The following is a 22,781-nucleotide window of genomic DNA, read 5'->3' on the forward strand; positions in this document are numbered from 1 at the left end:
TGCCTGGTGCATATGTCCCGTTGTCAGGACAAAAAAGAAATGATTAATTTGAATATTGCCATTTGCAGTGATTGTCTGCATTAGCTGTATGTAGAACATATACAAGTATAAAGAAAAGGAGTAAAAGTGTTTTTCTTAGCAACAGAATGTGTCTGTCACAATATGGTCTTAAATCTGTGTAAAGCATGCTATAATACATTTAAAAATTTAATATTGCTACTTCTCTTTCAAATGAAACTATCTAAAATGTATAGGGTAGAAGATTAGGGCTGGACTGGCTATTGGAAATAAAGCAGTGGGCTGTTCTTTTTGGGAGTCATGCTGATAGGCCACAAGTTGTATGACAGAGCCCTCTCTAATTATACAGTCCTTCTATCTCCCGGGTTCTGCCCTATGCTCTAACAATCTAACCAAGACAGAGTAAATTTCGTTAAACAATGGAAGAGGGAGCTGAACAAAATGCATTTGCTCCCATCTGCACAGCTTGTGCTTTTATGTCAATCAGTAAACCTCACCACTGTTTCTCAAGTTCAGTCCTAGGGCCCCTTCTGGCTGCAGATTTTGGTTTTAATCCGTTTCACACTCTGGGTCATTTTTAACTTTGATTAGTGTGAGATTTACATTTATAAGAAATTAAAAACCATTTGTGTTTTCTACCTTATATTTAAATTCACTTTTTCTGTGGGATTTGCTTTCTTAACTTTATTTGAATAGCAGTTAACAACAATGAGCAGAAAAAACAGGGCAAACAATGCTAAATGCAACCAATTAATTCAGTATCATACTTTCTTGTGTGAACATTATGGCTTAAATAATCGTAACACTATGATTCCTGCAAACTGAGTTGAAAGACTTTTGCATCTGGAAAGCAACAAAGCATTATTTTAAAAGCATGTAAAAATAAATCCAGATGACTATATGTAGGCTGTTTGGCATTTTTATGTTTTAACAATTTCAGGGTGCTCAAGCTTTAGGGTGTATTTGTTTGTGTTTGTTTCTTTCTCTTCATCACCAGGCATGTACTCTGGTAGGATAAACAAGCTGTCACCTATCTTCACTTATAAATGTCTTTTGAGTGTGTGCGTATATTTAAACAAATTATGTATCTCAAAAACTACTTGTGCAAAAGCTTTGTAAATTGATAGGTCTGGTACCATGACTAAATGGAGAAGACAGCAAACATTCTAGTTAAATTCAACAATTTCTATGGCCAGCAATGTTGGACCTAGGGGAAGCTGTTTCTAAAGGATATGGGGGATGAGTACTGGACCAAATAAAATCTTCCTGGTGCTTGTAAAAAGACAAATATGATGCAACTTGTTTGAAAAATATGGTTCAATGTTTTCAGAAGTTATGGTCGTGCATAGGTCTCAGCATTCAGGGCAGATATTTCTCAAGGTGTTTGTTCTAAAATTTTTGTATCTTTGCTAGGATGTAATCATAAGGAGCACAACAAAACTGCAAGAAAAAACAAAAACATAATTTCCAATGAAAAGTGTAATTTTAAGACTTGAAAATAGAATCAGAATCTGAACTTATCTTGATTTTTGACCCCACCATCAATTTCCGTTAGCATGGAAATAAAAGAACCCATTATTAAAAAACAAAAATAATGATTTTTTTCCCCAACTAATACACTTATTGTTACCTGAGTGAAAATTTGGCATAACCAGTTTGTGATTTTAATGAATAAAAAAAATAAAGAAACTGGGAAATAACTTCGGAAATTGGCAAGGATAAAACCTGCTGCCACAGTGAGCCCTCAGCACAACACTATGGTGCTTTCCTTTTATTATGTTTACTTGCATTGAGGACCAGTAGGGGGTGGGATTGAAAGAATGTTTCCTGACCAGCTGATTGTAGTTGGCTAGTCTGGACAAAAGGCCAGGGCCAGTTTTTAATCCCAGCTCATCCCTGTATGGGATGCAAACAGTGGAAAGCTATTATTATTAGTGAAAACTGTAAATAAAATGACTTAAAGCATTTTATTATTTGAAATTAGAAGTCAATGATTGATTACAACCTGCTTGAAGAAGCCTTGAAAGTTTGCACATTGTTATTGGTTCAGTTAGCCAGTAAAATGTATCATTTTGCTCAACTTCTCATTGCATCCATAATGGCTAACACGCTACAACGCCATACTACTATTATTTAAAGTAAAAATGAATGCAAAATCTAAATGAATATTGAAAACTAAAAGTTTAAATGGCATACTGAAAAACTAACCAAAATAAAATTAAAATGGTTGAAAATGGTAAAAAGGGGGGTGGGGAGCACAACTGTGCTGGAAGGTTGGCATGAAGTTGCTAACGTTGACATTCCCAGCAATTCTGTCATTTTAATTTACATGGTCTAGTGACGAGATCAGCAGGCACAGTTGGCAAATCAAAGACTAGGAGTCACATAATGGAACACTGGCTTAAGATTCTGTAAAACATACAACATGAAGCTTAAAGTGTCTAGTGTTGCCAAAATAAACAGCCTGATTCTTAGACAGATCTGCAGTGCTGCAGCAATAGTGACACACATTTTACAAAAAAGTGCATATAGTAAGATAATCCATCATAAAAAGGGATGGATCCCTTTGTTATGGAGACACAGCATGTGATTCTTAGTCTTCATCAAATAACTCATTTTTCAGCTAAAAAGAAAACTAAACTGAAATGATTATCTCAAAATAAAAAATAATTGAGGTGAGTCACCAATAATAAAAACTATAATAGAATGTTCAGAAGTCCATAAAGCTAAACTGAAAATAAAATGACAGGTGGTAAAAGGGTGGAAACAAAAACTAATTTAAAACTAATTACAAATAAATCCGCTAAAATAACCTTGGAGCAGTATGATTGATATGAATGGAGTTTCCTTTTCATTTTTTACAGGCTTTTTTTGAGCTGTAACTATCATGTAGGTGTTGTTTCTGGGATTTATGTACTCAAGGAACTGAATTCTGTGGGTGTTTTTTTTTGATGATAGACTTCTTTTAGAAGTTGGCTTTTATATAATGTCTTTTTTGGACACCACTTTATATTGATAAATTGTGCCACTAATATGTGGACTCAGTTGTCATGATGCAGGAACTGCTTGCTAGGGGTGTGGCCTCTAGGGTCATGAAATGGGGGGATTAATTGGTAAAGGACTAGTCTCAATGTCTATTTTGTATCCAAGATTGGGCAGAACTTAGCTACTTGTGATTCTTTTGATATTTGGTTACTGGTTCTAGAAACAAACTTTTTTTTACTTTGTTTTTGGTTTGTGATTTGGCTGTAACATATCTCTCATTTTCTTTTCTGGTTCTGACTTATGTTTTGCCCTTGACTGTGTTTTTCCTCCTGATCCCCACTCTAATTTTTTTAATTGTCTTGTCTTTTTTGCAGTCAGTACATGCATTAGGCACTGACCTGACTAGGTAATCTGTTTTAGGAATGTTCTATACTTGGGATCATTTTGGGAAAATTGGAAAAATCTATATTTTCTTAATAAGGAGTGACCCAACACTTAAGCCTACTGGGCTGCTCTTTAGTATTTTTGTTACAATATATATAAGTTGTCTACTTCATATTTGATTCCCTGTTCACATGGCTCTCAGAGCAGGATAGTGAATGAGGATTTAGTGTCAAGTATGCCTTAATGTAATTTAATGTCAGACAGTTACATTTGGAATATTGTACTGTTTGCAATTTTGCCTTGACTTTGTTTTACTTGTTTTAATGTGATCAGTAAGTTTACCAGTACTATAAAAGAAGCAAATATTAACACAATTTGATTCATGCCGTTTAAGAAAAAAAGAATTACTCCCTACAGGTATGGACTGCACAGTACTCCTGTTTTCCACTATGACCAAGATAATCTTTTCACAGTCTGGCACCTCTGTACATTTTCGGCAAGAAGTTACTGTTTGTGGGTATAATGGGAGGCTCAAGGAAAACCTCTAGACAGGGTTGGTGGCAGAACAAGTGTAGTTGTGGGGGTAGTGTTTGTGGAGGAGTCTTTTTTTATCCGATGCAGTATTTTTGATTCACAACAAATACACCCCTGATAGTGGAGAAGCAGCAGACTAGAGGGAACCAAATTTCATCCTACACAATGCAACACCACGTAGCTTAGCTTTGTTTCTCAACAAGCCCAAAACCATTCAGAGGTCATCTGCCAGATGCATAAAGTGACACCCATAAGTTCACATTCTATTAGATTTGTTTAATCTAAATGTTCCAAATTATTAGGAACACCCATACACCTGCTTATTCATGCAATTTTCTAATTAGTCAATAATGCGGCAGCATCACAGTGTATAAAATCATGCAGATACAGGTCAGGGGCTTTAGTTAAGAGTCACATCAAACAACAGAATGTGGAAAAAATATGATCTCAGTGATTCAACTGTGGCATGATTGTTGGTGCCAGAAGGGCTGGTTTGAGTATTTTTGCAAGTACTGAGCTCCAGAGATTTTCACGCACAATAGTCTCTAGATTTTATTTAGAATGGTGTGAAAAACAAAAAACATTCAGTAAGCAACAGTTTTGTGAATGGAAACATCTTATTGATGACAGAGGTCAGAGGAGAACGGCCAGACTAGTTTGAGCTGACAGAAAGGCTACAGTAACTCAGCCATCCACTCTGTACAACTGTGGTAAGCAGAAAAGCATCTCTGAAACACAATACCTTAAAGCTTGAGCTGGATGGGCTACAACAGCAGAAGACCACGATAGGTTCCAGTCCTGCTAGCCAAAGCTGCAGTGGGCACATGCTGACCAAAACTTAACAGATGAAAACAGGAAAAATGCAGCCTCATCTAAAGAATCTCAATTTATGCTGATGCACACAGAAGGTAGGGTCAGAATTTGGTGCCAATAGCATGAATTTATGCACCCAAGCAGCCTTGTACAGTCCAAGCTGCTGGTGGCGGTGCTGTATTGGTGTAGAGAATGTTTTCCTGGCACACTTTAAGCCTGTTAATACCAGTCAATAATAATTTAAATCTATGGTCTATCCAAGGGATATTAGGAAATGATCCTGACTCACCACAAGCTGTCTCTTACCGATAAGGTGAATTTACACCCCATTCAATTCAAACCCCTTGACTACAGACAGGTGATCTCCTTTTGACTAATTATTTGACTTTTAAAACCAGCTGACTACACAAGTAATGATTTAGGTGTGCCATATTAAAGGGTGTGAATAGTTACGCAATTGATTATTTTGTGTTTTGTATTTCTAATCAGTTTTGACCACTTTGCATAGATTTGTTGTCACTACGACATTTAAAAAGTCTTTTTCTTTTCATCTATGTCAAAAATCCCAAATTAAATCCACTGTTATTCAATGTTGTGTAATAACAGAATGTAAAAACATATAAGGGCATGAATAATTTTTGTAGGCACTGTAATAACTTATACTGATATATATAATAATGAATGTAAAAATGTAATTAGTAATGAAAACAGTAATCTAAAGATAACCTAAGATATACGCCTGGCCTCTTTATTGGGTACACCTTGCTAGTACCGGGTTGGACCCCCTTTTTGTCTTCAGAACTGCTGTAATCCTTCGTAGCAGAGATTCAACAAGGTGCTGAAAACATTCCTCATGGATTTTGGCCTATATTGACATGGTACATGGTATGTTGGCTCCATATCTACGATGCAAACCTCCCATTCCACCATATCCCAGAGGTGTTCTATTGGATTGAGATCTGTTGACTGTGGAGGCCATTTGATTACATTGTACTCATTGTTATGTTCAAGAAACCAGTTTGAGATGATTTAAGTTTTGTGAAATGGCACACTATCCTGCTGGAAGTAGCCATCAGAAGAAGGGTACACTGCTGCCATAAAGGGATGGGCATGATCAGCAACAATACTCAGGTAGGCTGTGACATTTAAATAATACTCAGTTGGTGCTAAGTGGCCCAAAGAGTGCCAAGATAACATCCCCCACACCATTACATTATCACCATCAGCCCGAACTGTTGATACAAGGCAGATCCATGCTTTCATGTTGTTGACGCCAAATTCTGACCCTACCATCCTTTTTCCAATCTTCTATTGTCCAATTTTGGTGAGCCTGTGCAAATTGTTCCCTCAATTGCCTGTTGTTAGCTGACAGGAGTGGCACCCAGTTTGGTCTTCTCCTGTTGTAGCCCATCTGCATCAAGGTTCGATGTGTTGTGTATTCAGAGATGTTCTTCTGCATACCTAGGTAGTAACGAGTGGTTATTTGAGTTACTGTTGCCTTTCTATCAGCTTGAACCAGTCTTGTCATTCTCCTCTACCCTCTGGCATCAACAAGGCATTTTCACCCACAAAACTGCCACTCACTGGATATTTTCCCTTTTTTGGACCATTCTCTGTAAACACTAGAGATGATTGTGTGTGAAAATCCCAGTAGGCTGGCACCAATAACCATGGCACGTTCAATGTCATTTAAATCACTTTTCTTCTCAGTTCTGATGGTTGGCTTGAACAGATCATCTTGACAATATCTACGTGCCTCAATACATTGAGTTGCTGATGTGTAATTGGTTGATTAGATATTTGCATTAACAAGATGAACAGGTGTATCTAATAAAGAGTCCAGTGAGTGTACAGCTTGAAACTGAAATGTCATAAGCAATAAGTTGTTTTTTTGTGTATAGTATTACTTTGTCCCTCCATTTTGTGTGAACTGTTTTGCTTTGAATTTTACTAAAACTTTAAAACCAAACATACAGACTATCCTTAAGTACTCGTTATCAATGTCCCTGCAGTAACATGATTAAAAAAAATTCTAGAACACTACCTAACATTCCCTGTACTAATGTGATTTGAATGGATAAAATACTTGTAAACACAACAACAGAATCACGTGCAAAAATACCATTCTGCAGGCACCTTATGCTTGCTTTACAGCTCAGTGCCTCACAAGTCATTATCAGTGCCATATGTGCTAATTGTAGGAGGCTTCTCCTATTTGCATCCCTTTTTCATGCTGTTACTGCAGCCATGTCATTCATTTGTAATAGTAATGGCAAATGAGTTTCTGGACCCAAAAGGAAACGTGCTTTGTATGGGCTGGCTGTTAAATGGATGTAATCAACCTAAGGAAGAATGGTGAATCTATACTAGTAAAAGGCAAAGCCCTGACTGACTCACTCACTCACTCACTCATCACTAATTCTCTAACTTTCCTTGTAGGTAGAAGGCTGAAATTTGGCAGGCTCATTCCTTACAGCTTACTTACAAAAGTTAGGCAGTTTCATTTCGAAATTTTACACGTAACAGTCATAACTGGAATCTACTTATGTACATATATACCGGCCATAGCCTGCAGCTCGGTTGCCGTGTGAGGCGGAGTTGCGTCTCTCATCGTCACGCCTCCCACATAATTGAGTACCTGCCCATATAAGGCCGTCCGTCAGTGGCAATCCAATAGAAACACTCTACAGCTAAATATTCGCGGGTTTAGGGCTGTGCTTATGGAAACGAAGATGAGATGGTCAGGGTGGTGTTTGGCACAAACTCAGCGAAACTGCGAGAGAAACTTTTAAGTGCCGGGTCTTAGCTAACATTAAATAAAGCCATGGACATCACACGAGATAGCACAAGCACAGCTCAGAACCTTCGATGCATGTAGTCCGAGCGGCTCACATGAACTGATTATGAATGCAGTACGCAGACAAAAAGCAAGAGCTCTAAAGAGCACTGAACAAAAAAGCATTACACAATTGAGAAGGCAGCAAAAGAATATGAAGCGAGTGATGCATACAAGCATATTCATAAGTGCAGCTACTGTGGAAATAAAGCACATGGTGGAAAAAGTCAATGTCCAGCTAAAGGAAGACAGTGTAAAAAAAACTCTGTGCATGCAGTGTGTGATGTTTTAAATAAAGAGGAAGACAAGCTGTTTATTGATGCAGTAAGAAAGGAATCAATGAATGAAACCTGTTATCTTTACAATGGTTGACAAGCATGGAATGTAACTTGAACACAACACATCCTCCAAATACGAACCTGATTGAAAGAAATAATGCTAATCAAATCCTTGACGACAGCAACACTCATAACACTCACAAAACAATTGCATTGAAAATCATGTTACGTTATTTTTAAAATGTTCCCTTTTCTTTTTCATAACTTCTTTAACACACTACTTCTCCGCTGCGAAGCGCGGGTATTTTGCTAGTGAATAATATTTCTAATGCACATTAACATCTCCTAAAGCATGATCACATGATTCTCAAGAAAAGTCTTTATTTGGAAGCCAAAATGAAAAACAATACTTTGTTGATGTGCTGGAAATGATGGAAAGGCAACTAACGACATGAGTAGAATATCTCTGTTATCAACACACACCTATAAGCTTAGCCCTAATCCATCACAAAGTCTGAAACAAATAATTGTGGAGGCGCTGCAATATTTGTGGTACCAACCCGGCCAAAATCCCATTTAATAATAACACAGAAATGAAACAAAACAATGTACACTCCTCTCATGTTTAGTAAGGCTTTTTAGTATAAAGTCTTTATTCACAATTATATAAAAACAATACTACAAATACAATACTACAGATAAACAACCAAGTGTCAAAAATGATAATTGAATTTAGGCTGGGGATACATAGGCATTATTGAAAGCTTAGGAATAGAAAAAACAATTTTAAAAAATGTGATTCATTTTCTCTTTTTGTGGATTTTCAGCTACAAATATGTAAACCGTATCACAGACCTTCTCTTCCATTGACATTATGTATACAAAAAAGTACATTATTACGAGTTAACATAACTAACTTTGTAAAAATTATTTGAAGTAAAGAATATGTTTTAGCAGCTTTACTGTTTACTGGCCTTCACATTCTTTTTATAGCCATAAAGAGGGATTCTATATTACGAGAGAACAATCTTAAGTTCAATTTTGTGTTTATCACTCTGGCTTTATGAGTATGATATTTGCCTAAGTGACAGAGAGGTTTTAGTGTGTTGTCCAAAACAATCTCACTTCTTTGAGTATCAAAAATAAACATCATATTTTCAGAAATCTGTACAAGTTAATAGAAACAAACACAACAGAGCAGTAACCTCTGACCAAAATACTTTTGAGTGGGCACAGGTATAAAATAAACGATTAATCGTTTCATTACCTTTTTTGCAAAATAAACACAAAGGAGACACATCATTACAAAATTTACTTAGCCATATTCTACAAGGATAATAACAGTAAAGGATTTTAAAATTAATTTCCTTGACTTTATTGGGGACAAGAAATGCATTTGACACAATCCACATATTATTCAAATTTGATTTGGGGTATAAAATTTTCCATTTAACATAAGCTCTTGAGGTGCTATGATCTGAAAATAATTTTTTTTTCTGATTATTATATTTCGTGTCCACAATATTGACACCACTGATTAAAAGTTGTGGAGCGTAATTAGACAAAGTGCCATACTTCACATGGGCTTTAAAGAACACTCTCATTCCAGCAAGAATGCTCCTTGTCATCTTTGCGTAATCTTTGCCCCTATTAAAACTACAATATCATCAAAAGTGTAAAGATTTCCCTTCACATTTAGAAGGTCAGAAACATAAAGAATGTTCTGGTAAGCCCACTATAAATAAAGATTTGTTGCCTGATAATATGCACTCATTATTCCAAATTTTGCAAGTGTGGGGAGAAAAATTGTTTAAATTCAATTTTCCACGAATCAAGCGCTTGTTTTTGAAAGTTAGAAGTCTGAATAAGTTTACTACATCTGGTTACAAGAGAGCAAAAATTTTAGGCCACCACAATGTGAAACTTTTTAATCCAATTTAATTTGAAAACCTGATTAACTGTCTAGAATTCCAAGGCACTAAGGCTACGATCACTATAACTTTTTACCAATGTATTCCTCTTAATATATTCAGCCTTGTTCTTCCAAATAAACCTAAAAAATAGGGAATCTATGGAATTGCACATTCTCTTATTCGACCTACAGTTATAGTGCTGGGTACACTAAACGCGATATGCCCTCAGCCTTTGTCAATAAGATCCTTCCATAAATTCTAAGATCTCTCGGCAGCCAACAATTATTATTTTTCTCATTTGGTCAAATTTTGGATCAAAGTTTTTAAATATTCTCACGGGGTTAATTTTACATATTTCAACACCAAGATACCTTGCACATTGTTTCACAGTTACTCCATTAATAGTGCTCTTATCTGAATGATGCACATACTGTATATGATTTCAGTTTTCCCTGCATTCACAGATAAACCAGACACCCTTAAATAAAGTTTGAGACTACGTCCAGTGAGGTTTGCTTGTACAGAGATGTCCGTCACTATAACTTGACCGGGTTTAAGGTGCCCTCCGTCTTTGTGTTCTCTGTTCCTATTGGTCCAGTGACGGAAAGGGCGGCGCTTCCGAAGCCTGAACAGGGTGGATCAGGCGTCATCTCCAGGTGACAATTTCTCGCAGTGGAGGAACCATGAGGCACGGTTAGTGATAATGCTCCCTTTCCTGACAGTGGAATTATTCAGTTTACTCTTGTCCTCTGGAAGGCCCCTAAGCGTGCATGTGCGACAGAAGCACGCCGTCTATACGTTTTTCTTATTATTTACTACGCGTTTTTGGTCACAGCTTTAGCTGAAATTATTTAAAGTGCTTATTTCTTGGTCTCCCTTAACCGCATACAACGAGAGCCGTCTGCACTTAGACAGTAATATTTCTTTATTTTCTTTATTTTTTTACATAAAAACTCAAAAATGTGCCTTCTCTAATTAGCCGTCCACTGTAGGCTTAACTGGTAATGCACAGCTGGCTTATTCTTTCACTATTAAGACACTTGGGCGGATGCAGGAAAGAAGTTAAAACACACTTGCACAAAGGCAAATGTTAAACCAATGCATTTATCAGTGGAAGAGCTGAACTCGAATAGTCTTGGAACTAAATCTCTGCAGCACTCATGTGATCAAAATCATAGTGCATTGCTGTCCCACAAAATTGTCACATCTTACATTTTTCGCTAAACAGTTTTTTTTTAGTTCATTTTTATACTAATAAGTTTGTATTACATGTTATGATTGCTGGAAATACAGGGAGGTGTCACATGTTTTAACAGGTACAGTAACTACCTTCCATGGCACCTTAAGCCTTAAATACCTCAGAGAGAGAGAGAGAGAGACACACACGCACCTTTTTATCTATGAGAAAACAGGCATGGACTCAACTTTTATAATCACAAGCATTGTATAACTTTTACTGCATTGTCAAAGTTTATCCATGAATATTTTAGAGGTTTTTCTAGTAAATTTTACATTTTCACTGATTTTAGACTACATGCTTCTCATCAGGATATTTATAACTCAAACTGACAACATTAAAAAAGAGTTATTGAAGAACTTGGAGGTTATACTCAAAAATACTCAAAAGCAAAGGAAGACATTTCTGTAGCAATGGTTTTCAAAACATTAAATAAGGTTGTATCAGAAACCATAAAATGATTAAAACATAGAATAGAAGACAATATTCCTTGTTGATTTACATTTCTGATTCATTCTGCATAATACCTAGTGGTATCCAGAAGAAGAGCATACATTTAGTAAGCCTGTCAGATACTATATGCTTTTATGTTTAAACATATTTTTAATAATCTACAATAAAACCCTTATTCAGATGAGTTGCCCAAAGGCAGAGGGTAGTGAGTAATTGATAGTGGAAACTTGCAGCACTAATATTGTACAAGCTATAATATAGAATTCAGTTTCTTTCTTCATTATACTGATTAACTTTTGTTTTCTGGCAACAACTGACTATCCAGTAATAAAGCGGTGGTGTAAATTAAACCCAACATGTTTCCATGCCTATTCTAAAGCAACCAAAGAGGAATAAATCTGTGATTTGATGGGTCTCCCTCCACAATTTGATCATTAAGATATCAAGTTAAACCTCCTTCCTTAAGATTGTTTTTTTACCAGAGATATAAGGATTGAAGAATCACAGTACAATGAAAGCAATGTCCATCTACTTTCTCCCAGATTGCAATAAAAGAAGTTTGAAATGAGGTCGATTCTAATGGTAAGTAATAGTATTGTAACAGTAACAGTGTGTACCTGGTGCCTTGAAAAACTTCACTTCAAAACTTCCAAACGTATCCTGTAAAACTTAAGGGAAAGTTAATACTGAGTTTTAGGCCTCTGTCAGCCTAGGACTAGATTTTGGAGGCAAATCTTTTTTTTTTATTATTTTTATTTACACAACAGCTATGTACAGTACTCACAACTACAGAATTCCAACACTTCTCAAATTTTTGCGTCCGAGTACCAGCAGTATTTTCAAGTATACCAGCATGTATTAATGGTTATCCTAGTTTCCTAATCAACTCTAACCCTCAATTGCTTCAATCTCCAAGGGGGTCACTTTTTGAACTAGAATCTTCAAGGCAGAACCAAACTTATCGTTCATTCAGTGTAATGAAAGTGTGTTCAAACACTTAAAGCTACTGTGCTTCTCACTCTTCATGGTAATCTGTCAATGTTATGCATAGGCTACAGGCACTAAGTAGGTAGGTAGACTCTCATTATCTCATAGAGCTTAAATTTTTGTTTTTATTGCAACCCAATTTTGTAATTTTTTTGACTTTGTGACCCACAATCACCATGGAGCTTCATCCAAGGAGTCCATATCTCTTGGATAATTGCTGCTGAGTGTTGGCCCACCTGGGAGAGTTGCTGCTGATCATTACTGGTGGGGCTGATCGTGGCAAGTTACCCATGTGACCCCTCGCAAGGGTTTCTGCGAACTGTTCGCGACTCTTTCTCTTGCAGTACTATTCTGCTTCTTGACTCGGCGCAAAACAAGTTCATACATCACACTGCACAAAATGACCCACTGTCTTAGGGAAGTAGATGTGAAACTGGATTTTGCAGACAAACCTGAGGACATTATAATAAATGGTTGGGTGTCTGCAGCCGACTCACTTCGTTCCCACAGACTCCTCTCCATATCTCCCTGTCTAGGAATTCTTCCTGACTTGCACCCAGTGATTGCTGGGTCCCAGCTGCCCTGTATCCCTGCCCTGGATAATCAGGTTAAGAAAATGGATGGGTAAATAAATAAGCAAATACATCTTAACAAAAAACAAGAAAGAATGAATCAATAAGAACAAAGAGCAGTAATAAACACAAACAGTAACTCAAAGAAGAGACAAGAAACAGTGGAAGACTAATTAAGGAAACCAATTGAAAAGGACGTAACTTTTAAAGGTCAGTCTACTTCTTTTTCTTTTGTCCGTTCCCGTTAGGGGTTGCCGCAGCAGATCATCTCTTTTTCCCTATCTACCTGTCTCTTGCCACATTCATAAACCTTCTCTTAGGCCTTCACTTCCACTCTCTTTAGTTTCCTTTTCTCCCCCTGCCTCTGGAAACACCTCCCTCCTCTTCTTTGGCCAACAGTAGCCCAATTTCCTCCAGCAAGGTTTTAAATTCAAGAAAGCAATAATCTTTGACACAGAAAAGTTTATACTCAGAAGTCAAAGAATCCCTCACCAAAAATACTAGATAACAAAAAACAAACCCAAAGGAAATAACTGTTACAGAAGGCCGAAGGCAAGCGAAGGTAACACCTGAAAAACTCTGTCCACAACATAAGTTTAATAAAGTCTAAAGGACCCACAGAAAAATCATAGCCAACAGAACAGCAAGTTAAGTATATATAAAGTAAGCCAACTAATTATATAGGGTGGTCCAGATCTAATTATGCAACTTTTAATACAATGCAGGAAAACAATACAAGACAAAAAAATTGCTGTTCGACTGACAACCGTCTCCCCGCCATTTTGGAATGCAGGGCAGGTGCTGCCATCTATCGGCAACAAAAATCATTTTTGTGAATTCTCTATGTAATAAACTTAAGTTATAGCATAATGAAAATTGCATAATTAGATCTGGACCACCCTGTACAGTGAAATGCTGCCCAAAAGAAGAGTCATATCAGCTACCTAAGAACACTGATTATATTCCAGGCTTTTTTGCTTCTACTTCTGAGGAGGCCCAGGTAAAATCCTAGCAATAATGTGACAGGAAAGGGACATTGTTGAATTATCTTATCTCTCTGCACACAAAGGAATACAGAAGAGACTTTAAAAGTAAACAAAATTGCACTTTTATCAAATAAAACTACTTAGATGTAGGAGCAACACAAAGTATAACAAAAAAGACTCAACAAGCCCTTCAGTCCCATTTACACAGGCCACTGACATCTTTTTGTTGGTTTGGATTGTTTGTCCACTTGACTGCTAGTGTAGCACCTCCTGTCTTTGCTTTCTTAGTGGCTTCCGTCAACCCTAACCTTTCTTTTACCCATCAGTACACCCCTATAATCCTTCTCCCTACTCCAGACTAAATATACTTAACACTGTCAAGGGTAGCTTTACTGACACCATGTCAGAACTCCTTCTAGAGGCCACTTGTGCCCTTGTACCCCAAAGCTTTAATATCTATTAAAGGACAAAATCTCTTGAGTAGCTTTGATTCTGTCTTCTCTAAATTTGAAGTGTTGTCCCAACTTTTTTAGCCTATGATTCAACCAGGCTGAAAGTTCTCTTTTACTCCTATCCTGCATTACTCTGGATATTAAAAAAATGAAATGTGCAGATTCTGACTGCTTAGGGGAACATAAGCTGGCCCCTGCTGACCAAAAGGATTTTCCAACCCCTGCCATCCTTCAGAGACCTTGTTCTCTCTTTCTTCCTCCATTCATAAATAGTCGAAGTGCTACCAGTGCCTGCTAGACTGTAGTGTCTTTGTGCAATATTGCATGTTTCCACCCTGACTGCAGCTCTCTCCGACTTCTGCTGAAGACTCTGGATTTTACCCTTTCTTGGGGTCCAGTACACATCCATTACCTCTTATGGACAGTTGTTACATGTTGACTTATGCAGTTACTTTTCTCCAATTTCTGATGTAACTCCCTTTTACCTGGAGGTCATCTTAAGCCATCCTAGTGATTGTCCTGCCTATTGGTCTCCTAAAGTCATGTATAAATCCTTTACTTCTTCTTTCCTAGATTTCTTGTACCATTTTAGGTGTAGTAATCCCTAGAAGCATTTTGCCATACATAATGCATGGAATCAACCCATATATAATGGAGAGCCAGGTTAAGAAAGTAGCCATGAGGAGAATCAAGAGGACGAAACCTTTTTTTTTTTGTTGTTGTTTATTAACCAGTGGCATCCAGCTGATGGGTTTTGGGATAACTGAGTGCACTTGATGTGCCTCTGACCTTAAGTGAGTGATGTAATGTCGAACCGGTGGCATGAAAGTGCAGGCAGGGCATGCAGCAGAAAAATAAATGCAGCTACCATGGAAGATTGAGGCAGTGGCAGAAGCATTGAAGCGTACAAGCAGTGGGAGTGGCATCGGAGAATAGACAAGGAAAGAGATGGTCTCTGGTAAACCATGCATGAGGGAGTGAGGGAAAGACATTGTGTTTCACAACGTATTGGGCTACCAGCACTAGTGATAGTAAAATGTCAGCTGAATCATTCCATAAAAAAATCTCACCAAATGAAGATCTGTTAACATACTGTATTATTTTTTTATACAGTACAAGCACTACCCCAGAATTGCAAGCTGTTCAAGTTCACAAACCCTTTAAATTGTGTAACAAAAGTATCACTCAACAGGTCATTTTAAAGAGTTCTAACCTAAAAAAAACCACGGCAGAAGAGGAAAGTTCAAGCTGCCCGTGTGAAAAAGTAGAACTGGAACACTGCAGCGTCGAACTTTAAGACTAGCTAGAGGCACAAGAAACAAAGAAAATGTTCCATGCTCCAGAAAGATATATTTCATCATGCCAGTTACGCTGATTTTGATATAAACAGTTTAAACAAAACATTCCATTATTTAAAGGTGTTTATTGCATAGCTAATTTTTGCATAACAGCACCATCTGCTGGTCGATGAGGTTACATTTGTCCTTGATGCTGAGGTGCCATTGTTATTAACACATTCTCACCGTATGTTGTAGCAGTGGGTAGTCCTGCTGCCTCATGGATTCAGCATCTTGGGTTTGAATCTTGTACCTGGAAGTTGTCTGGGTGGAGTCTGCACATTGTATTCAATAGATTTTCCTCCAGCTACTCCAGTTTTCCTACCACATACCTAAAGGGGTGCAGGCTAGGTTGATTCTGAATTCCAAGTTGGCTTCATGTGACTGTGAGTGTAGCTTTGTGCATAGGGACTGCAAAGGACTTTCCCTTTAATATGAGGCTGAACTAAATAGGACTCCACCACACAAACAGATCAGTCTATGGACTTGTGTTTGAAAAGATGTTAAATCACAGTGCTGGCTATTATTTTTTTCTTGTCACTTTTGCTTCGTCAATTGTCCATTTGCAAGGGGTACACCATTTAGTGCCCCAATACTTTATCATCTTCTACCTTTTGTCTTACACCAGTTAAGATCTATGGCCACCCATGACTCTGATTTGCATTAAACAGGTGTGAGAATGGAATGCTATCTTTAAACATCACCTCACTTAAGACAATACAGTATAAATGAACTCCTTCTAACTCTTAACTAATCACAGCTATTGACATGTCACTATAAATATGCAAATCATTCTTATTAATCTCATTTAGAGTATTCAAATCAGTCATTTTCTTTAACCCATTTGAGTAACATGGGTTGTGTTTAAAAATTATTCAAGAGAAAAATGGATGTCAGCATACTTTCTGTAGAGAAGACAGGTTTATAGGGTCATTATTCTCACGAGTACAGTGAAATTCATACTTGCTAATCAACATGCAACATGATGCCACTGTCCTGCTCCATGATAAGTGAGTATAAGAACTTCACCTCAAAACTTCCATCCTATATACCTGCGAAATCTCAAGATAGTTTATAAACTCAGAGAAGCTGACGGTAATGACAGAGGAGGTCCATATACCTTTTTGTGCTGGCCTGAGTTAATCATTTACTGTTTGTTATAAGCTGGCATCTGTCCCTCCATATTCACTCTTGAGCAAATCAATCCAAAATATGCAGCACAAAGATTCAAAGGAATGGACTGGCAAATGCACTCATAATGCAATGCTGAAAATTGTGGTGTACTTTTAGTGTAGTGTACTTTTACTTTGAAAAACTTCTTTTAGAGTCATTCTCGTCTTCTTATAACTGGTAGGCATAGTGACTGGGAGTGACAAAAATCTATTTCTCAGTGCTAAGAACCTGTGCTACACGTATTTTAGAGGTATGGCAGAGACCCACTACATTTTTTAAGCAGAAGGAATGGTTATTTGTCAGTTCGTACTAAATCTAACCCAGGCTGTGCAGACATTTTCCTTTTTCCTATCTATAACCATCATTTATGTTGCTATATATAAAGAAAATGTTTTTTTTTCTATAGTATGCTTATTTACAGTAGATATTCTGCAAAATTATGCCATCTTGCAATGGAAAAAATAAGTCATAAAATAAATAAACAAGCAAGTAGTTTTATAATCTTATACCATATGAACCATTGTTTAATTTCTCACTGGCGTCCCTTCCTGAATTCAGGCTGCCAAAGCCACTAGTGACTGTGGGTGAGAGAGTGTGACCTCAAATGGACTGTTGCTATGTCCAACATTGACTGTCATTTTACACACAAGCCAAGTAAAGCAGGTTAAGAAATGAATGTGGTGAAGGTACAAATCCTGGTTGTTACCGAGCCTGTTATTGCAAATATTAAATATAAGAATAGGCTTCCTGTTTGTACAGAAGTAATTGATAAATTTATGTCTAAGCTTTGAATGAAATGGTAAGAAACATGGAGAAAAGGATATAAGCTATGCAGAATAAAGAACAAAGTCCTTAAAAAGTTTTAAACGTAATAACCTATAATGATAAAGAGAAAACATGTCTTCAGAAAAGTTTTTAAATTAAATAAAATTCAAAAACTGAAATCTTTCAGTTATATATGTATTCTGGCACTTAATTCAGTACTTGGTTGAAGCCTCCTTGGCAGCAATTACAGCTCTGAGTCTTCTTTGGTGAATCTCTACAAGCTTTTCACACCTGCATTTTGGCATTTTATCCCATTCTTCCTGGCAGAGCCTCTAAAGCTCTATTTGACTGCCATTTTCAGGGCTATTCTCACATATTCTATGGGATTTAAGCCTGGGCTTTGGCTGGGCCACTCAAGGACAGTCAGACATGTCATGAAATCACTCCAGTGTTGGCTTAACTGTATGCTTTAGGTCATTGTTGTACTGAAAGGTGAACTGTCACCCCAGTGTGAGTTCGCTTGCACTCTGGAGCAGGTTTTCGTCTGGCAACTTTCTGGCTTCATCTATCCTTCCATCAATTCTAACAAGTATCCCTCTCCCTGCTGCCAAGCAGTACCCCTATGGCATGATGCTGACAGCACCATGCTTCAACATAGTGATGGTATTAGGCAGGTAATGGGCAATGCCCGGTCTTCCCCAGACATAGTGCTTGAAGTTCTGCCCAAAGAGTTCAATTGTTATTTTATCAGAGCAGAGAATCTTTTTACCTCATGCTATCAGATTCCTTTAAATTCATTCGGCAAACTTTTACTGAAGAGTAGCGTCCATTTACCCTCTCAACCTTAAACACTTGATTGATAGATCAGAGATAGTTGTCCTTCCCACAAGTTCTCCATCTCAGCAGGGGAATCTGAAGCTCTGTTACAGTGACCATTGCATTCATGGTCACCTTTTTGACCATGCCCTTCTTGCCTGGTTACTCAGTTTGGCTGGATGGCGAACTCTAGGAAGGGTCCTAGTGGTTCCAAACCTTTTCCATGACTATTGACATTTTCCACTCCACTGTTGGCAATACTCAAATGGTTTTATGCCCTTGCTCTGATCTATGCCTCCCCAAAAGTCTACATTGAGATCCTTGGACTTTTATGGCTTGGTTTTTGTTCTAACATGTAAAATGAAATGTTTGGCTTTATGTACACAATTGTGTGCCTTTATAAATGATATCCAATCAATTCAGTTTGCCACAGGTGAACTGCAATCAAATTCTAGACACAATGCAAGGATTACTAAAGCAAGTAGGATGCACCTGACCACAATTTCTGAAGACGTGTTTTCACTTTGTGATTATGGTTTATTGAATGAAAATTGATGTGCAAAAAATTCTACATTTATCAATTTAACATTAAATCTGCAACATACTAAAGTATACAGAAAGTGATGAGGTCTGAATAATTTCTGAATCCACTGAAAATGTTTCTCAGGCAGATGCTTAATGAAAGCAAGTTGTGGTTAGAAATTTGCTCTTTCAGGTAGATGAGTAAACACATGTATCTGTGTGTAATGTAATTATTTAAAAAAATTTTGTCCTATTTTTTCCCTTTTTATAAAATGGTTAACTGTCAGAACAGGAGCATCCAAGTAGTAGGAGCAAAATGCTTCAAAAGCGAAGAACGATCTCAAACCACAGGACGTATGTATATGTGGCTTTGTCAGGCTAGGGATTCGAGCATACCTTCTGTTATAGCCATTAGGGGGCATACCAGTACCTTAAACCCCCAGACACAATTGCATTACAACAGTCCCAGTTCAATTAAAGTGCCTTTAATTTAAACAATACCTTCAGTACAACTCAGCAATACAACATAACTCTTGCTCTTCGTTTTCTTTTCTTTTCTTCTTCAACACTTCCACTTCCTCCTCCACAGCTGACTCCAACTCTTCCTGAGCCAAGTGGATAACTCCAGGCCTGGTAGTCGTTCTGGTGCTTAATCTATTGCCCCTGGGAAGCACTTGCTGGTAAGGCAGGACCCCAGTGGTCCTTGTGCTGTCAGTATCCAACAGTTCTTCCTGGCAGCCCCTAACAGAACTCAACAGGGCATGCCCCTGGGACAGCAACTCGCATGCTGCCCTGTGGGTGCTCCTAATGGCGCTCACCAGATGGGATGCTGCTACCTAGTATGCAGGGGAATGTTCTGCCCATAGCAGGCAGTAACCCACTGTCCTGACGTTTCAGGTACCCAAGCCTAACCAGAGTGTCCGTCCATGGATGCTGGGACACTAACCCCGGTGTAGCTGCTGCCACAACATCTTCCTGTATCCATATCCTGGTACGAAAGAGGAATATCATATCATATCACCGCTCTTCAGCTGACCTTCCTTCCCGTTGGCTTCCTGGCCAGGTAATGGAGAAGGATCCATCCCAGCAAGGACACCGACTGGTCCATTACACTGTATAGCTGGAAAAACAAGAGGGATTTCTCTTCACCTTTAATTCCAAAAAAGAAAGAAGGACACCATCTCTAAATAGATGATGCACAACACACAAAAGAATAAGGAGGTAAGTCTCATTACAGTATTTTTCTGAATGTATAACTCCAGATACAAGGATGTAAATGTTTTCAGTTTAACGTAACCAAGGCGTATATCTTCTTTGTGGAGATTTTGCCTGAAACATCATCTCTCTAAACCATGGCCCCACTCTTAACATAAGACACCCCAAAATAATATTAAAAAATCAAAGTAGATGTGGAATCCAGATTTGCATTAATTTAGTAGACCTGATGAAATCTAAAAATTGAATTTTTATAATGGAGTGGAGTATCTGACTTGCCATACAAGATGATGGGTTATCCATCCTTCCTTGTCCTGTGACAATCTATCTCTTGAACTGCTACATACTGCTTAAACCTCCTTTCATACTGTAATCATGATGTTAAAAACTCTAAGTAAATACTGTATTAATCACAGTGGGCTTTCAAATGTATTCAGACAAAGTAAATGTGACTGTCATCCAAACACATGCCAGCCGGTTGATTGGAGAGCGTAATTTGTTCCGGCTTCAGTGAGCATGAGTGTGTGCATAAGTGTGACCTGATATGGTCTGGCCTCCCACCAACAGTTGATACCTTCTTTCTCTACATTGCTACTGTTCATTGCTCTTTGACACATGAGTTGAAAAAGATTTATCTGAAAATTTATATAAAAATGTGAATTTTAGTATTTTTTTATTCGTTGTGAATTGGTGTATTAAAAGTAAACTCTGTCATCTGGTATCACATTGCAGTAAACCCATATAAAGGGCAATGCTTTGTGAGACATTTCCCAAAATAAATTAATGTAAACAAACAACCTTTATTTTATGTACCAAATATCATCCCAAGTAAGTTTATAAGTACAGATACATGGTACAACTGTTAGCCTACATTTATATGGCTGGAGCAAAGCCAGGTAAAATGACTTGAACAGTGTTACATGAAGTGAGAAATTAACCATACATTTTTTTGCTTTGAATCCAGTTACCTTTCCACTACATCCCATTGCTTTGTCAAAGAGAAAGTCTTGTGCTCGCCCACTTGACAATTCAGAAATGCAAAATAATTTGGTAATTTCTTCCCATTGATGGGAGAGACACCCTACTTCATTAACCTACAGCAAGTCAGTAGTGGACTATTGATTTTCTGTTTTTTAACTAGCGACAGTACCTGTCAAAGACGGTTAACAGAATAATTTAAGAATATCTGCAGTCTCTTGCCCTATGTGTATCTTCAGTGCCTTTCCTTGGTATCTGCTGGTGTCTGAACGTCTCTTCATGGGGGCTCCCCCTCTCAAACATTTTCCAGTAAAACCTGCTTCACAGACTCTTGTCTTTATTTTCGAGGCACCTTGTTTGCTTCTGGTCTGCTTTTATACTTGCCATCTTTGAAGGTGCCTCTCCGCATGCTGTTTCTCCTCCTTGTGTGGCTCATACTTGCACTTCCTCTATTGTCATGTCACCAAAGTCAAGTTGACCAATCAGATTGCTCAGAGGGACTGGACACACTGACTTTAGTGTTTTATTATATAGTAGGTAGGTTAAATGGATGCTTACATATCAAGCTGATAAGAAAGCAAGTGGTTGTTGGCACTTCCTCATCCTCTGGGACAGCCTGTTTCACAGAATGTCAGTACTTATGCTAGAAACAGTCTTCAGGAGGCAGATGTGTATTTGTCACAGACTACTATCATGAACAGAAACTTAGAGTCCACACCGCAAGATGCATACACTTATTACGCACAAAAACAGAATGGCCAGATTACAGTTGGCAAAAAGTACTTAAGGGAGCCTGCAAAACTTCAGAAAAAGGTCTTGTGGACAAGCAAGATAAAGATGCACCTGTTTCAGAGTGATGACAAGAGCAAAGTATTGAGATGAAAGGGACAACCAAAGATCCAAAGCAAACCACCTTATCTGTTACATATGGTGATGGGAGTGTTATGGCTTGGGCATGAATGGCTGCCACAGGTACTGGCACAGTTATCATCACTGATGATGGAACTGCTGATTGCAGTGGCACAGCGAATTCTGAGATGCATTGAAACATCTTATCTGCTCAACAACAACAACATTTATTTATATAGAGTGTTTTTATACAGGCAAAAAAAAAAAATCTGCAGGGGTTCCAAGGCCAAAAAGACCAACCAGCCCTCACTAGGCATTCTACCTAAAGTAAATGTTCTTAAATCAATCCTCTTTGTTTTTCAGACTTCAAATGATAGTGTCAGGGATGCCAGGGGCAACGACCCGGCCGGGATGCCGTGATGGACCGGAAGAGGGTCAGAGCCCACTCTGGATCACGTGGGGGCCGCCTTCCTGGTTGCTCTGGGGGCCACGGGTACAAGGCATGGAAGCTCCACCCTGTAGGGGCCCGTGGTCACCGCCAGGAGGCGCCCCAATGCCTTGGGGACCTGTTACCTCAGCACTTCCGCCACACCAGGAAGTGCTGGGGGGAAGACTTAGGACAGCACCCGGAGAGCTGCCGGGAGGACAGCCGGCACTTCCGCCACGCTGGGGCGTGGC

The 22,781-nt window shown here is 38.2% G+C and overlaps 1 long non-coding RNA gene across 1 annotated transcript; it reads left to right on the top strand.

The window, feature by feature from the left end:
- The first annotated feature begins 10,374 nt into the window (after positions 1 to 10,374).
- Positions 10,375 to 22,497, top strand: LOC120542853. Its single transcript, XR_005636242.1, has 3 exons — positions 10,375 to 10,454; positions 19,959 to 20,282; positions 22,467 to 22,497. It is a non-coding gene; the product is annotated as an uncharacterized LOC120542853 (long non-coding RNA).
- The last annotated feature ends 284 nt before the right edge of the window (positions 22,498 to 22,781 follow it).

The sequence above is a fragment of the Polypterus senegalus genome, chromosome 13, assembly GCF_016835505.1.
Source record: "Polypterus senegalus isolate Bchr_013 chromosome 13, ASM1683550v1, whole genome shotgun sequence".
Classification (NCBI taxonomy): Eukaryota; Metazoa; Chordata; class Cladistia; order Polypteriformes; family Polypteridae; genus Polypterus; species Polypterus senegalus.